Genomic DNA, 17,997 nt, shown 5'->3' on the forward strand with positions numbered 1-17,997 from the left:
TAATGAGCACCCGCAACATGGGAGACTATATGATTTGTCATATACAATGGCAAAATAGATACTGTCACTAAAAAGAGGGTAATACAGACCCCCTCTCTTAGACTCACTTGATCACTGGATCACCAGCACTCTCTTAAGATGACGTTATAGGAGCACTATCGACACGAATGTGTTGGGCTGCACATGTCCACAACATTGTTAATATACTTATGTCTCACAAAGTGGAAGCTGAGAGAATCTTTTGTAATAAATATAATAGCATCTTTATGTTTACTGTTCGCATATTAGATGCTCCATTGCCATCTATTTGTGTTTTTCAGCCCTGAGGATTCGCAATAGCGATGAAACACGTGTTGGCTGGCTGTTTCACTTAATAAAGGACTCCACCGGACTACTCTCCCACTGGAGATTCCTACATCTCTCTGTCGCTTTGTACATCATTTATTTGTCTGAATGTCACTGAACATTGTTTTACTCCTGAGTGCATTGGGTATACTTGTAATTCATGTTATTTGGTAGTTTTCTACCAAACATTGAGTGGTTCTAGGGCTCTCCACTCACCCAGTTGCACCACCTTACTTGCCAAGTCATTATCAGTGTGTTCACTTTAGGTTGTGCACCCAGTGTCCTTTTTCTGACTAAAAGACTCCTGTTTTTTCATCTACCAGCCACACTATACCGCCCTCACTCTACCACCCTCACTCTACCACTATAATGCCCTCGCTCTACCGCCCTCGCTCTACCGCCCTCGCTCTACCGCCCTCGCTCTACCGCCCTCGCTCTACCGCCCTCGCTCTACCGCCCTCGCTCTACCGCCCTCGCTCTACCGCCCTCGCTCTACCGCCCTCGCTCTACCGCCCTCGCTCTACCGCCCTCACTCTACCGCCCTCACTCTACCGCCCTCACTCTACCGTTCAACCGCCCTCACTCTACAGCTCAACCGCCCTCACTCTACCACTCGACCACCCTCACTCTACCACTCGATCGCCCTCACTCACTCTATCGCCCTCACTCACTCTATCGCCCTCACTCACTCTAACGCCCTCACTCACACTGTCTATAGCCCTACCTCCTCATTCTCTTACTCCCTGTTCTCTTCTCCTGTGATGATCTTTCTGCTATCTTTCATCCGCCTCCTTCTCTAACTCCCTGTTCTTTTCTCCTGTGCTGATCTGCTGTTCTTTCACCCCGCCTCCTTCTCTAACTCCCTGTTCTCTTCTCCTGTGCTAATATGCTCCCACTTCCTTCCTTAACTCCCTGTTCTCTTCTCCTGTGCTGATCTGCTGCTCTCTTCCACATCACCTCCTTATTTAACTCCATGTTCTCTTCACCTGTGCTGATCTACTGCTCTCTTCCACCCCGCCTTCTTCTTTAACTCTGTTCTTTTCTCCTGTGCTGATCTGCTGTTCTCTTTCACCCACCTCCTTCTTCAACTCCCTGTTCTCTTCTCCTGTGCTGATCTGCTGCTCTCTTCAACCCCACCACCTACTTTAACTCCCTGTTCTCTTTTTTTCTCCCTCTGCTGATCTGCTGCTCTCTTCCACCCGCCTACTTCTTTAACTCCCTGTCCTCTTCTCCTGTGCTGATCTGCTACTCTCTTCCAACCGCCTCCTTCTTTATCTCCCTCTTCTGTTCTCCCGTGCTGATCTGCTGCTCTCTTCCACCCGCCTCCTTCTCTAACTCCCTGTTCTCTTCTCCTGTACTGATCTGCTGTTCTTTTCCACCGCCTCCTTCTGTGACTCCGGGTTCTCTTCTCCTGTGCCGATCTGCTGTTCTCTTCCACCCGCCTCCTTCTTTAACTCCCTGTTCTCTTCTCATGTGCTGATCTGCTGCTCTCATCCACCCACCTCCTTCTTTAACTACCTGTTCTCTTCTCTTGTGCTGATCTGCTGTGTTCTTCCACCCCACCTCCTTCTCTACCTCCCTGTTCTCTTCTCCCGTGCTGTTCTGCTGCTCTCTTTCACCCCACCACCTTCTCTAACTCCCTGTTCTCTTCTGCTGTGCTGATCTGTTCCTCTTTTCCACCCACCTCGTTCTCTAACTTCCTATTCGCTTCTCTTGTGCTGATCTGCTGCTCTCTTCCACCCTGCCTCCTTCTCTAACTCCCTGTTCTCTTCTCCTGTGCCGATCTGCTGTTCTCTTCCACCCGCCTCCTTCTTTAACTCCCTGTTATCTTCTCTTGTGCTGATCTGCTGCTCTTTTCCACCCGCCTCCTTTTTAAACTCCCTGTTCTCTTCTGCTGATCTGCTGCTCTCTTCCACCCGCCTCATTCTTTAACTTCCTGTTCTCTTCTCCTGTGCTGATCTGCTGCTCTCTTCCACCCGCCTCATTCTTTAAATCCCTGTGTTCTTCTCCTGTGCTAATCTGCTGTTCTCTTCCACCTGCCTCTTTCTCTAACTCCCTGTTCTCTTCTCCTGTCCTGATCTGCTGCTCTCTTCCACCCGTCTCCTTCTTTAACTCCATTTTCTCTTCTGCTGTGCTGTTATGCTGCTCTCTTCCACCCACCTCCTTCTTTAACTCCGTTCTCTTCTCCTGTGCTAATCTGCTGCTCTCTTCCACCCACCTCCCTCTTTAACTCCCTGTTCTCTTCTGCTGATCTGCTGCTCTCTTCCACCCGCCTCTCTCTCTAACTCCCTGTTCTCTTCTCCTGTGCCGATCTGCTGTTCTCTTCCACTCGCCTCCTTCTTTAACTCCCTGTGCTCTTCTCCTGCTGATCTGCTGCTCTCTTCCACCCCGCCTCCTTCTCCAACTCCCTGTTCTTTTCTCCCGTGCTGATCGCTGCTCTCTTCCACCCCGCCCCCTTCTCCAACTCCCTGTGCTCTTCTCCCATGCTGATCTGCTGCTCTCTTCCACTCACCTCCTTCTTTAACTTCCTGTTCTCTTCTGCTGTGCTGATCTGCTGCTCTCTTCCACAGTATTTAAAAAAAATAAAAGCCATTGTTATTTGTAATATTGATACATCTTAGTCACGTAAATACAAAACATGTTGCATTACAAATGCTATAGGTGTCACATTTGCAAAAGTTAAAAGTATTGGCATTGTAAATGACAAAGCCATTAATTTCGCTATTTTCAAAACCAACACATAAATAAAAGATTTGTCATCTACAAGACCAATAGCTCAAACTTTCCTAATGCGAGACCTATTGCATTGCAAATGCTTGTTTCTTCATTTCGATGGCTTGAGCATCAAAATCTCTAAGGTTAGTACAATTCCTTCTGACTCTGAGAAATTGTGAGAAGGGGATGCTATTTTTTTGGCATCTAGGGTGGTAACTCTGGAAATGGAGAAGCGTATTTCTCGCTGTAGGTTTGATATGCAAATCCACCTCCAGGTTACCGTGATTGTGCTTGATGAGGATGTCCAAAAATTCTACTTGGTAGGTGCTTGTATGTGCTGAAAATCTTAGATTGATATCTGTCAAATTGAGCCATAACAAGAATTCTTTCAGAGTCTGTTCCCCATCGGTCCAGATAAAAAATATATCATCTATATAACTGTACCAATGGGAAACACTCATGAAAGGGGGCCACTTCATTGTAGATAAATTTAGCCTCAAACTGGGACATGTAGATTGTAGGAAGGTACATCCTGACTATGGTTGCCCCCAACTTTTTGCCCTGTGTTTTAGCTGGTTTTGGACATAGTCGACCTGGGACCCTGCCAATCAGGACCCCAGGCCTACTGCTCTCTCTTTAAAATGGATTCCATGTACCCTAGGTACATTTCCAATTGGTACTGGGCCACCCTATCAGACCCTGTAACTCAGGGCATGGGTGTACCCAGGGCCGCCAGGGGCTGCAGCATGTATTATGCCACCCCTGGCTGGCCTCTTAAATTTGACACAACTGGCTGCATGACAGCTGGGGCAAAGTCGTGTAATCACCCTTTGCTTTAGGTATAGTAGCTCTATATCTAACCATACAATGGACACCCGAGTTCCTATCAGTCACTCCTATGGCAGGCCTTGACAATCCTGAAGGCAGAGTGCGTGGGCTCGTGTGAACTAGGTTCTGGCCCGAGCCGAGCCCGGTTGCAGCTTGCGGAATCAAGACCCAATGGCTGTTCCATGATAACGCGTACCACATCGGTAACTTCGGTGTCGCGTTATCAAGGCATGTCGAGTAAGGTGTCATACGAATCGGGATGCTGCCCTCTCACCAATTCTGGCGACGAGGTTAGCATTCCGCCCTTCTAGAGGGACACGACATGTACGTAACTGTGAACCCCGGTTAAAGTTAACTAAAGCCTCAGCTCCACAAAATGGATGCTGCCACCACAGACACGAGTCTGACCTCCTGCTGCTGGGAGTCCTTCCAGCGAGGAGCGCTTGGACAAAGGGTTTCCTGTCGAGGGCGGTGTTCGCACCGTCCCAGACAGGGTTTGTGTATTCTGGGTAGGTAGGGCTTTTGCGAGAAGGTGACTGCGGAGTGGCACCCCGGTGCTCACTACGCATCTGCCGGTTAGAACCAGTTCCAGGGGCACCAGCCCTGGCCTGGGGAAAGTCCGGCAGGGGAGAGGGGTGTAACTACCCCCCTTCCTGGTCCCACCCTTAGGGCAGGACCTAGTCATGTACCCACCCCTTTCTTTAGAATAAAGGCCGGAGCGGGGACCCTTCCAAATTAGATCATCTTTGAATCAAGAACTACTTTCTACGAAAGGACATTCGAGACTCTTCTCAAGATTTCTCCCTTGTGACTAAGGAGTAGTCACCCTGCATCAGCGGGCACCATCTAAGAACTCTGCGGTTTGCTGTAAGTCCTTCCTCAAGGAATCCGACGGCCCAGCTCGACGAGAACCGGCTTCCCTGGCACCTCTGACCTCTACCCACGTCATCAGCTCAGCTGTGATCTGTGGGTGCGACGAGACCTCGAGGGACCGGCCATCATCAAAACCTGCACGCTTTCTTAACCAGCACGACCATCGAAGCAATTCTCTGGTGAGTGCTCTGGGGTCCGAGAAGCCCCGACCCTGAGCCGCTCCAGCACCGAAGTGCAGTCTCCCAGCATCTCCACGATCTGCGTGGGGCCCTTCTGCTCGCTGCTCAGCACGTCGTCTGGTCACTAGCCGCTGGCTTGTGCCCTTCTGTGACGACATCCGACAATCAACACTGCTGGTCTGGTTGCTCCAGACTGGCCCTTGCTTCCATCTTTGCGAGAAGCACCCCGGGCCCTCCTGGTCCACTCAAGACGCCATCTTAGGCCCACCACGTGGCCCTGAGATCTGCCAAGGCTTGTTGCCCCATCCTGGGCCCAGCGACGCCGACAGCATCATCCTTCGTGGGACAGCTCGCACCTCCACCGTGGTCGCCGACAACGCCTCCTGGTCCGTGAGACTGCAGAGCCTAGCGTCGCCCACTCACCTGGCCGAGGTGACGGCCAACCGGTGCCTTCCTGGTACCCTCTGACTACTGGCTAGTAGTACGAACTTGGTCCCCTCTGCTTTCAGGTATCATCAATCTCTGATCCAGGCTTGGATCTCTACGAACTATTCATCACTGGTCGCCGGCCAGCAACTCCTTTTCTTCCGGCTCCTGGCTCGTCAGCGAAGACCCCGACGCCTGTAAGACTTGTGCAGCCGCAGCCCTCGTGGCTAGGTAACTCGGCATTTCGGTGCCTGCATAGCCTCTTTACTCTAGGGTCCCGAGTCCCTCGCTTCCGACTTGCCTTATCGGGTCCGCCCGAGACCTTAAACTTTCCGTGTCCTCGGACACTTGTTTTAATTGTGCACTTGAAGTATTTTCCTAAGAGATTTGGTTTGTGCTTAGTACCCTGTCCTCATAAAGAGTCCAGGGCTGTTGTGAATCTTAATAAATATCCTGTTTATTTTCATAACACTTGTGTGGTGTCCTTTCACTGGGTGTTCAAGGGGTACATGTGTGGTAAACAGCTGGCTTAACGCGCCCTCTCGAGTCTTTAGCCTTAGACTGCTCGTATCCACGCTACTAGGATAGCTGGTCTATAGGTTGACTTACAACCAAACACCATAAGGGTCGTTGGAACGATACATAGCGGTCGCTAGAATAGCGAACGTTGCATATCGGGCCAACTTCTCACATAGATGTTAGCTATAGACGGAGCTACAGAAGCCCCCATACTCACTCCTTTGGTTTGAAGGTACAGGGAGTCTCCAAATTCAAAGACGTTTTCTTTTAGAACTAAATTCAGGCATTCATGGACAAAAGGTTTAGAGCATGGTATTAGAAAATTTTCTATAAACTACATGACTGCTTCTAATGCTTCCAGTTGTGGTACGTTACTATATAACGATTCAATGTCCAGCGTTGCCAAAATGTGCCTGGACGGATCAAATGGTAGATGTTCTACTTTTGAGATAATATCTCCTGTATCTCTGATGTATGAGGTAGTGAGAGGAATGAAGGGCCGAAGAATGTTATCTATATATTTTGATATGGCTTCAGTGGGTGTACCTATGGTTGAAACTACTGGACGGTATGGTGGATCATATTGATTTATATGAATTTTTGGTATCCCGTATATACAGGCAGTTTTTTTTATCTGAATGATTGACCCAAATTAAGCAGTCATTAAGGGTTTGAGGAACATAATGTCATTACTGTTCGAATACAATCAATTGAATGGAATATCCGAATATAGTTACCATACATAGACCTGTTCATTGATATGATATCTTCACAGTTGGTACACATTGTCATAGCACCAGCCCATAAATCACTCAGTAAGGGGGCAATCGTCTACCTGTGTTATACTATAACTATTCTGACCCTCCATCAAATGCCGGATCAATCGTGGCAGCCGGGGAGCCCGCCCTGTCGTTGGACCATTGTATAACCGGCTCCCATATGTCTTTGGGGCGAGATGTCATTGACATGGGTTCCCAGTAAACGCCAAGTTGGGTGTGGCCGTATGTGACATCTGATAGCCATTCGGTAAGGGTGGGTATTCTTTTCCTGCCCCACTTAAGTGCAATCTGCCTACGCGCATATAGCAATAAGAGAGCGTGCAATTTACGCCGTTGGGGTAATGTGTTCTGCATTAGACCAAGTAGACCCAGGTGTGGAGATGCCTCGTCATTGCGCTCAACTATCTGGTTTACTGCCGTGAAAATGTCTTGCCAGTAATTTACGAGCCGCGGCCAGTCCCATGCTATATGCAAAAAAGAAGCAGGTGCATGCCCGCATCTCCAACACCCTTCATCCTCACGCAGTTTCATTTTGTAGAGACTAACTGGAGTTCTGTAATACCGATGTAGGAATTTAAAATGTATTAGTAGGAGTTTGTAATTGGGGGACAATTCCGACATTTGTTTGCAACAATAGTCCCATTGCTCCTCTGCCAGGGGAGGGTCTAATTCATTATTCCACAACTGCAAGCATCTAGGATGTGTAATGTGGGCCTGGTCCTGCATGGTTGTATATAGTAGAGTAACTAGTTTACGTGGAGATGCCTTGGCTAAAATGTTTTCTAATGCATTGAGTGTCGGAGGGGCCTCTGGAAATCCCTCCCATAGCGTGCTGCAGGCTGCTTTCAATTTGTGGTAAGTAAACCTTTCAGTGAATTACATTTCCTGATGAGTCGTGCCTGTGGATAGGGGCCTAAAAGTTCCTTCTGGGTATAAATCTGCAAAGGTCAGTAGTTGTGTGGCTCCTATCTCTACCACCTTCCCTCCCTGTTCCAGACACTGTAGTGTGGGGTTATCGCGCAGAGGCATGGCGGGCACGTATAGAAGTGGGACATCGGCGCGTTTCTGTAGTTCCCGCCAGACCCACCTTAGCATGTCAGCAGTGTTGATGTCCTGCCGGGGCCTTGGTGCTTTTTTGTAGAGTGCTACCTTCCGAGGGATTGGCGCAACTGCATCTATCTCTACCTCTACATGAGGGAGTCGGGTAGACCCAGAAGTGAAGAAATTGTGCCTGTGCACAAAGCGCATATAGCTGCATATCTGTAGCCCCAAGGCCACCTTGCTTAAGCGGAAGTGTCAGAAGATCCCAAGACACTCTCGCCCGTCCACTTGTCCATACCAAAGATAGCAGCTGGGTTCTGAGGCTTTTATGAAAGTGCTGCGTGAGGGGGACAGGCACATTTGTAAATAAATAAAAGAAATCTCGGCAGTATGACCATTTTTAGGTCTCGCCTGTCAATGCGCATGCGCATTGAGCTTGCGAGACTATGGGGGCTTAAACAGACTTTAACCAACTTGCAAGGAATCGATGGCGATTGCTTGCAGTGCCCGTGAAATTCAAGCTCAATGCGCATGCGCATTGACATTAAAAGCACGTGCACATGCCCCCAGCCGCCTGCCTTGCACGTCTTTTCCCTCAGCCGCACTCCTCCCACACCCCCGCTCCGCCCCCTCCCCTGCCTGCCGTGTCGCATTTCTTCAGGGCACCTCCCCTCATCACTTCCCCAGCAGCATCTGTTCCCCAGCCTGCCGAGAGCAGCTCTTCCTGCTCCGCCCTCTCCCCACTCTCTCTCCCCTCACGACGCTCCTCCCGCTCCGCCTCCTCCCCACTCTCTCTCCCAGCACACCTCCCCCTCCAGCATACAGCACGGAATTCAGGCTCCGCCAGCAGCTCTTCCCCTCCTCACTCTCTCTCCCAGCACACCTCCCCCTCGATCCGCCCCTTGTTTAAACCTTGAAAAGACATCCCGCCTCTCCTCCCCCTTCCTTCCCTCCCCCGGCTTCTTCCCACCCTCCTCCCTTTGCCCGAGGACATCACGAGAGCCGCTAACCCTCCTCCAGGAGCCCGATGATGAGGGAGGAGACGCACACCTGCGGACCTCTCCTGCTGGCACACGAACAGCAGCATCTGTTCCCCAGCCTGCCGAGAGCAGCTCTTCCTGCTCCGCCCTCTTCCCACTCTCTCTCCCCTCACGACGCTCCTCCCGCTCCGCCCCCTCCCCACTCTCTCTCCCAGCACACCTCCCCCTCCAGCATACAGCACAGAATTCAGCAGGAAGAATTGAGTCCAGGTTCCGTGGACTATTCTGCTCATTGCCTTTTTCAGGAAGATTTCATTATGACTGCTGCCAAGAGGTCCTTCACTATTAAAGCAGCTGGTTAATCCTCATCCCAAACTTTGATTCTTTCATTACGGCAACTAGCGTTCTTGTCTTCCCTCCCTCTGTCTAGGTCTATATACTGAATGTTCTGTTATTAGCGTATTTCCTCCACTGCAAATTAATTGCCCATCAAATTACTAACAATAATATTTTTGACATATAGCGCTTGGAACTCTGCCAGCAGCTCTTCCCCTCCCCACTCTCTCTCCCAGCACACCTCCCCCTCGCTCCGCCCCTTGTTTAAAGCTTGTTATTCTGAATGTCTGTCTAATTTTACCCCGTGTACAGCTGTGTTTCTTCTACGGGTAAGCAACCTGGGAGACTGCAGCCCATGTCTGCTTGCCTTCAACTGTGTTTTTACTGTAATATATGGACTTCGTGGGCTTTATTTGATTCGTGTTCGACTCTGTCTAGTCTGTTGTTCAAATGGGGGTTGTTGTTTACAGTTCCGCAGGTAGCTGAACCTTTTCCTCCTGCTTGCATCACCAAACACGCCCTCATTGCCCAGTTGGAGGTGGGGAGCGGCGGGTGTTGATGAAAATGATCTGATAGCTTCTGATGGGCTCGTCACAATTCGGCTTCGATAGTTTTCAGTGACACAGCCATGGCTTAGTCTTCAACTATAAACGTATCCATGCATCCATTCACCCACCCATTCACATTTGCATCCATCCATGTGTGCATCCATCCACCATCACCTCCAAATCCACCTCCACCATGACATCCACCATCACATCCACCATCACATCCACCGCCACATCCACCATCACATCCACCGCCACATCCACCGCCACATCCACCGCCACATCCACCGCCACATCCACCGCCACATCCACCACCACATCCACCGCCACATCCACCGCCACATCCACCGCCACATCCACCGCCACATCCACCGCCACATCCACCGCCACATCCACCACACCCACACCCACCACACCCACACCCACCACCACACCCACCACCACACCCACCACCACCACACCCACCACACCCACCACCACCACCACCACTGCATCCACCACCACCACTGCATCCACCACCACCACTGCATCCACCACCACCACTGCATCCACCACCACCACTGCATCCACCACCACCACCGCATCCACCACCACCACCGCATCCACCACCACCACCGCATCCACCACCACCACATCCACCACCACATCCACCACCACATCCACCACCACATCCACCACCACATCCACCACCACATCCACCACCACATCCACCACCACATCCACCACCACATCCACCACCACATCCACCACCACATCCACCACCACATCCACCACCACATCCACCACCACATCCACCACCACATCCACCACCACATCCACCACCACATCCACCATCACATCCACATCCACCATCACATCCACATCCACCGCCACATCCACATCCACCGCCACATCCACCACTACATCCACCACCACATCCACCACCACATCCACCACCACATCCACCACCCCATCCACCACCACCACCGCATCCACCATCAACTCCAAATCCACCTCCACATGCACCACCACACCCACCACCACATCCACCATCATTCACTGCCACATCCACCGCCACATCCACATCCACATCCACCGCCACATCCACCACATCCACCACACCCACCACCACCACATCCACCACACCCACCACCACTACATCCACCACCACCACCACTGCATCCACCACTGCATCCACCACTGCATCCACCACCACTGCATCCACCACCACTGCATCCACCACCACTGCATCCACCACCACTGCATCCACCACCACCACTGCATCCACCACCACCACTGCATCCACCACCACCACTGCATCCACCACCACTGCATCCACCACCACTGCATCCACCACCACTGCATCCACCACCACCACCGCATCCACCACCACCACTGCATCCACCACCACCACCACTGCATCCACCACCACCACTGCATCCACCACCACCACCGCATCCACCACCACCACATCCACCACCACCACATCCACATCCACCACCACACCCACCACCACATCCAACACATCCACCACCACTACATCCACCACCCCATCCACCACCACATCCACCACCCCATCCACCACCACCACCGCATCCACCACCACCGCATCCACCACCACCGCATCCACCACCACCACCACATCCACCACCACCACCACATCCACCACCACTACCACATCCACCACCACATCCACCGCCACATCCACCGCCACATCCACCGCCACATCCACCGCCACATCCACCGCCACATCCACCGCCACATCCACCGCCACATCCACCGCCACATCCACCACCACATCCACATCCACCGCATGCACCACCGCCACATCCACCACATCCACATCCACCGCATCCACCACCACCACATCCACATCCGCCACCACATCCACATCCACCACCACATCCACCACCACATCCACCACCACATCCACCACCACACCCACCACCACACCCACCACCTCCACCACCACATCCACCACCACCTCCACCACCACATCCACCACCGCATCCACCACCCCATTCACCACCACCACCGCATCCACCAACACCACATCCACCAACACCACATCCACCACCACATCCACCACTGCATCCAACACCACCACATACACCACCACATCCACCACCACATCCACCACCACTTTAACCACACCCATCACCACCACATCCACCACACCCACCACCACCATATCCACCACCACATCCACCACACATCCACCAACACATCCACCAACACTTCCACCACCACCGCATCCACCACCACCACATCCACCACCGCCACATCCACCACCGCATCCACCACCACCACCACATCCACTACCGCATCCACCACCACTGCATCCACCAACACCACATCCATGACCACCACCACATCCACCAACACATCTACCACCACCATATCCCCCAGATCCACCAGATCCACCACCACCACATCTATATATGTGTGTGTGTGTGTGTGTGTGTGTGGCTCTGTGTGTGTGTGTAGGTGCAAATGCAATGTTCTTGGATTTTCGTCACAATAAAATACACTGAACATAATCTTCACAAAAGTTATTTACAAACGTTTAAGGTATTGCCATTATAAATTACAATAACTTTTATTTAAGTATTAATTATTTACAAAAATAAAAGCCATTGTTATTTGTAATATCAATACATCTAAGTCACGTAAATACAACACACATTGCATTACAAATGCTAAAAGTGTCACATTTGCTAAAGTTAAAACTATTGACATTGTAACTGACAAAGCTATTAATTTTGCTATTTTCAAAACCAACACATAAATAAAAGTGTCATTTACAATAACAATCGCTCAAACTTCCCTAATGCGAGACCTATTGCATTTCCAATGCTTGTTATCAATGCCACCTTGCCCGTAATGGATAGTGGTAGTTTAGACCATATAGCTACTTTCGTCTCCAGCCAGTCCATGGTCCGCCCAAAATTTTAACTCCAGATATCCTGCAGATTGCAGCTTAGCCACACTCCCAGATATTTTACTTCATCTGCTTCCCAGCACAGTGGATATTCAATACCACCTCAGGAGTTCCATCCATCAATGGGAATATGACGGATTTCTTCCAGTTGATGGTGATACCAGAAATACCGCCAAATTGAATGAATTCGCGGAGCACTGGATCTAGGTTGTCTGAGGGATTAAGGATGTACAGAGTAACATAATCCACGTACATGGATATTAAAAGGCTTCTAGAGCTGAATCCAATCCCCCTTGCTGTGTGATGTTGCCGTATTCTGCCCTTAAGTGGTTCCATTGCGATAGCAAACAAGAGGGGTGAAAGGGGACAGCTCTGCCTCGTTCCCCTAGCGATGTCAAAGCAGTTAGATATCAAGCCATTTACACGAACTCGAGCTTGAGGCTTTTCATAAAGTAACTTTATGCTGGTGATAAAAAGGGGGCTAAATCCCATGCAAACCAGAATTCTGAAAAGGTACGGCCATTTGAGTGATTCAAACGCTTTCGTTGCGTCTTGGAAAATGGCAGCCGCCTTTGTCCTTCGGTGCAGATAGTGCAGGACAGAGAAGAGCGTTCGCAAGTTGTGCGAAGTTGCTCGCCCTGGAATGAACCCAGACTAGTCCGGGAAGGCCACCATCGGCAGGAGCTGCTGCAGGCGATTTGCCAGGAGCTTGGCGTAGATCTTCACATCTACATTTATTAACGACAGTGGGCGGTATGAATCAAGCTCTTTCTCATCTTTATCAGGTTTTAACAGTGTCATTATTAGGGCCTCACGCATGGAAGGAGGGAGGGTTCCAGATTCCAAAGCCTCATTGTACACTGCCAGCAGGGACGGTGCTAGTTCTTCACTATAGGTTTTGTAAAACGATGTTGTCAGGCCATCAGGCACGGGGGCTTTATTTAGTGGCAAGCTCTTGATCACCTGCTTGATGTCTTCTGCGGTTATGGGTAGGTCCATATACCGCCTGTGTGCGTCGTTGAACCAAACTACTCCTATAGATTCTAGGAATGCCTGCAAGTTTTCTGATTGTGTCGATTGAGTAGCCTTGTGTAGGGAAGAGTAGAACGCAGCAAATTCCTGTAAGACACCCTCTTGCCCTGTGATCACATCTCCGTCAGGTGTGTTGATCGTCTGGATAAATGTAGTGGACCAAGATCGCCTGATCATGCCTGCAAGCGTACGGCCTGGTCTGTCCCCTTCTCCATAGCGCCTAGCCTCTGCATGATTTCCTAGAAATTTCAACTCCTTCTGAGCTTCTTCCGCAAATTCCAAAAGTTTTCTCTTTAGTTCCGCTGCCAGCACCGGGTTAGCCCCAAAACAGAAGCGTGTCTCTAATCTGCTGTTCAATCTGCGCCAGTGTCCCCCGCAGTGCCTTCAGAACACCCGCCTGCCGGGCTATAGATTTCCCCCGGATTACTACCTGAAAGGCATCCCACAAAATAGCTTCTGACGGGACCGTACCAGAATTAATTTCAAAATATTCAATAACCTCTTTTCTGATTTCTTCCTTAAATGCCTCGTCCAGCAATGCATGAGGTGGCAGCCGCCAACTAAAGGCACGTGTCGGTGCATCTGGAAGTGTCAGTGTGAGTAAGCAGGGTGCGTGATCTGAGAGGGAACGCGCCAAGTGTGGAGTGTCTACCACCCAGGACGCCACATCTGAGGAAACCAACCAGAAATCCAACCGTGACCACGCAGCATGTTGGGCCGATATACATGTCCCCTCCCGCTGCAAGGGGTGCCCATCTCTCCAGATGTCCACCAATGCTCCCTCAGAAATCAGGTCTTGTAGCAGTAATCCCGCCTGTGGGTGTGGTGATCCCTGCCTGTCCAGGTGGTCATTCAGCACAGCATTGCACCCCCCCCCCCCCCCCCCCCCCCCCCCCCCATATGATTGTATTAGATTGTGTAGCTACTATCCGGGACCAGACCTCCCTGAAGAACCCTGGGGAATCGACATTTGGCCCATATACGGCCGCCAGTACCACCTGCTTGCCTCCCAGGAAACCATGTAGGACAACATACCTCCCCTCCGGATCTATATACATCGCAATTTCTTTCCAATCTAGACCTTTACGGAACAGTATAGCCACACCTCAAGCGTAATTTGAATAGATTGCAGAGTGCACCTTCACCCATCTGGCGTGTCTAAGTTTTGGGGATGGCGTAACATTCAGATGGGTCTCTTGTAAAAAACATATGTCTATATTGTGCTGTGTCAAATATGCATGCATCAATCTGGCTTTCCTGTTATCTGTTATTCTGATATTCCAAGTTAGCACATTAATCTTCACTTTTTGCATGTCCATAGTAACCCAGTTGTGACTATGCGTACGTCCCACCCTGAAACAGCATGGATCTCCAATTGTAGCCTAAGAAGATACAGAGATCGTGTTCACCAGTACAAGTGAACCAAACATAACGTCCCCTCCCCCCACTCCAACCCCCCAATCAGGTTGTGTTAAACCCCCTCCCCCCACTCCTCTGTGGAAATAGATTGAAGTGAACATAGGGAAACTTCCAGTGAGGGCGTGGACTCGCTGGCATACTTCCCTGTGGACACAGGGTGGCTCGGGGGTTTAAAGGCTCATCCACGAAGTCATGGCCTAAGTAAGTCCGTGTTCGTAAACATCAGTTACCAATGCTTAAAAAAAAAATCCAAGAGCATTGCCCCAAACAACAAACTTCAAACTAGAGAGGCACGTTGCAGCTCCATGCACATTTTAGCAATATTAAATAAAACAAGTAGAACAGTGACACATCTCTCAAATGTTAAGAAAAGGAAGCATCAGAGAAGAACCATCACATAAAGGAAGTTAGTCATTGTCACTTAAACGATCATTCCCCTTTTTCTTCATTTGCTCTCACCACCCTCGAGCCTGGCTTGGACTTACATACATGTTTGGCGAATTTGAGGGCTGATTTAGCATCTGCGAAAAAGTGGGCTGAGCCATCATGGGATACCTTGAGTTTGGCTGGATATAAAAGGGAATAGGGATTATCCGCTTGTCTCAAGAGGCGCTTGGCTGGTAGAAACTCCTTTCTTGCAGCTTGTACAAGAGGGGTGAAGTCAGGAAAGAAGGAGATGGTGTTCCCTTTATGGGTTATCTGCCCTTTTTCCCTCACCAGGCGCAGAATCCGGTCTCTGTCCTGATAATTCAAGTTTGGCCAGGATGGGCCTTGGTGTACCTCCAACCTGAGGCTTCGGGCCAATCGCTCTGTATGCCCGTTCGACCACGAACACCGGGGATAAACGGGGATCGAAAAGTTCGTGTAGTAGATCAGTGATATATACCTCCATTTTAGTGATAGTTGTGGTTTCAGGAATTCCCGTGACGCTGAGGTTGTTGCACCTCGAGCGCGCTTCCAAATCATCGTTCTTTTCCCTAATGAGGGACAGCATTTTATCCATCTGTAATATTTGCTCTTTAGCGTCAGCTCTAAATTCGTGAAATTTGCTCTGTCTATTTGCAAGGCTGTCCAGACGTGTTTCGTGAGTGACCACCTATGTTTTGACCAGGTCTAACTGGGATGTGAGAGTATCCAATTTGGCGGCTATGTTTTGCAGACTTGACCTAACCTCCAGCATCAATGTTCGGATGTCCTCACCTTGATCGTCAGCGGAGTCTCCCTGGCTCGCAGCCCCCGAGGCTCCAGGATCCTGCTCCGGCTGCTTGGCCGGTCGCCTGTTATCAAATGTGATTTTCGGTTGGCGGGCGTTCGTCTTGCCCATCTCGTCTGCTGTTTGCAGGGCCCCAAGGCTAGGCCGGTAGGATAGTTTTCGCCACTGGGTATAGGGACCAGGATATTGACCTATACGAGTGCACCACCACAAGCGGCTGCCGTATCCTCTCCGGCCTCCAGCAACTAGGATTGGCCGTGTTTTCTCGCACTACTACCGGTCAGCTGCACAACCGCATGCCGCGTGGCGTGGATGATATGAGCGACCAAAGAAGAGAGGCTGGCCCCCAAATCCAGCGCACTAGGCCGATTGGTCGCCCCACCTTGACAGTGCGGCTTAGGCAGGGTATGTTATTATCGCGCAGGCAGGAGTGCAAGCAGTTCTCCTATCAGACAGACCAGAGAAGTATCAGAATGGGGTCTGTCCGCCGCGCCCCTCGCCCACAAGCACCGCTTTATGGCTGCGGTCAAAAACAAATTGGCGGGCCTAGGCCACACAGCAGCAGAGCGAGTTCAGCCGCCCCGGATGCCACGGTACCGCTACCCCAACACTCTAAAGCGTCTCGGCACCCAAGTGGTAGGTAAGTTGCCGCGGACCACTGGCCCGCTCTCTGCAGCGTCACAGGGGCCAAGCGAACCAGTGCAGAGCGCCGCACCCCGAACTCCCAGGCAAGTTGAAGGTGAAAACCAAAAGGTGGATCAATGTCACCATTAGTGTTCAGGCAGGAAATGTAGATGGACACCAGCGCGGCCAGCGGGCGCTTTGCATCAACTGTTCGCCTATGCACCTCTTACTCGCTCCTGCAGCCACTAGCAATGGCGCTGGGTACCTGTCCACGCACAAAGTTCAGTCGGAGAGGCCAAAGAGGGGCGTCCCTCGCCTCCTTTCGTCAGCCCAGGCGGCCACCGAAGCCACACCAGACCACTATCTCTGCAGCGTCTCCGTCCCGAACCTGGGACTCACACGTGGTCGGGCCTGCACAGCCTCGGGCCGATTTTAGTGCCCACCGGGGCTCAGCAACTACGCCGTCGGGCACTCGTGCTGCACAGTCCCCGGGTCTCACTCCAAGGATCACAGCCTGCCTCCCGAAGCGCCGCTCTCAAATCTCTCCCGACCGTCGTTGGCATGGTGCTGCAATATGTCAGGGCAATGTAGATTGAACTTCGTATTGGCCCTGAAAGCAGGACAATACAGGATTATACCCCCTAGCCGGCGGCCATTTCGCTGCTCCGTTGGCCACGCCCCCCCAATCATTTCATATCTTAATCTGGAATTAAGTGATCAGTTTGGGCCTGCAGTCTTTCTTACTATAACTGCCAAATAAATCTGTCCTCATCATACTGACAACCCAAAATCCATGTACTACATTGCGAAACAAGGAGGCACTAGTTTTAATACCATATATGAGGAGGTGCAATAGATTTGGGTTTTGCCATAGCTGACCAGTTTTAATGTTTTCAAAAATATTATTAAACATCTGAACACCTGTTGACCAATACACAGAAAACAAGCATTTACAATGCAGTAGTTCTTGCATTGACGTGAGTTTGAGCTATTGGCATTGCAAATAACAATGCCTTTTATTTTTGTTTCCTTTTTAAAAACATAATTAAAAGGCATTGTAATTTACAATGCCAATAGCTTAAACTTGCGTAACTGTGAGACCTATTGCATTGCAAATGCTTGTTGCTTATAAGGCAGGCAGTGCTTTTTTTGAAGTCACCAATCGTGGATTCTATTTTCTGTTTGATATTCTTTCGCTGCTCCTCCGAAGAATCAAGTTA

At 50.6% G+C, this 17,997-nt stretch overlaps 1 protein-coding gene across 4 annotated transcripts in view; it reads left to right on the forward strand.

The window, feature by feature from the left end:
- Window positions 1-17,997, forward strand: part of RBM27 (RNA binding motif protein 27) — a 1,065,407-nt gene that overhangs the window by 597,732 nt on the left and 449,678 nt on the right. The gene's annotated exons all lie outside the window — the stretch shown is intronic.

Source organism: Lissotriton vulgaris, chromosome 7 (genome assembly GCF_964263255.1).
Source record: "Lissotriton vulgaris chromosome 7, aLisVul1.2, whole genome shotgun sequence".
Classification (NCBI taxonomy): Eukaryota; Metazoa; Chordata; class Amphibia; order Caudata; family Salamandridae; genus Lissotriton; species Lissotriton vulgaris.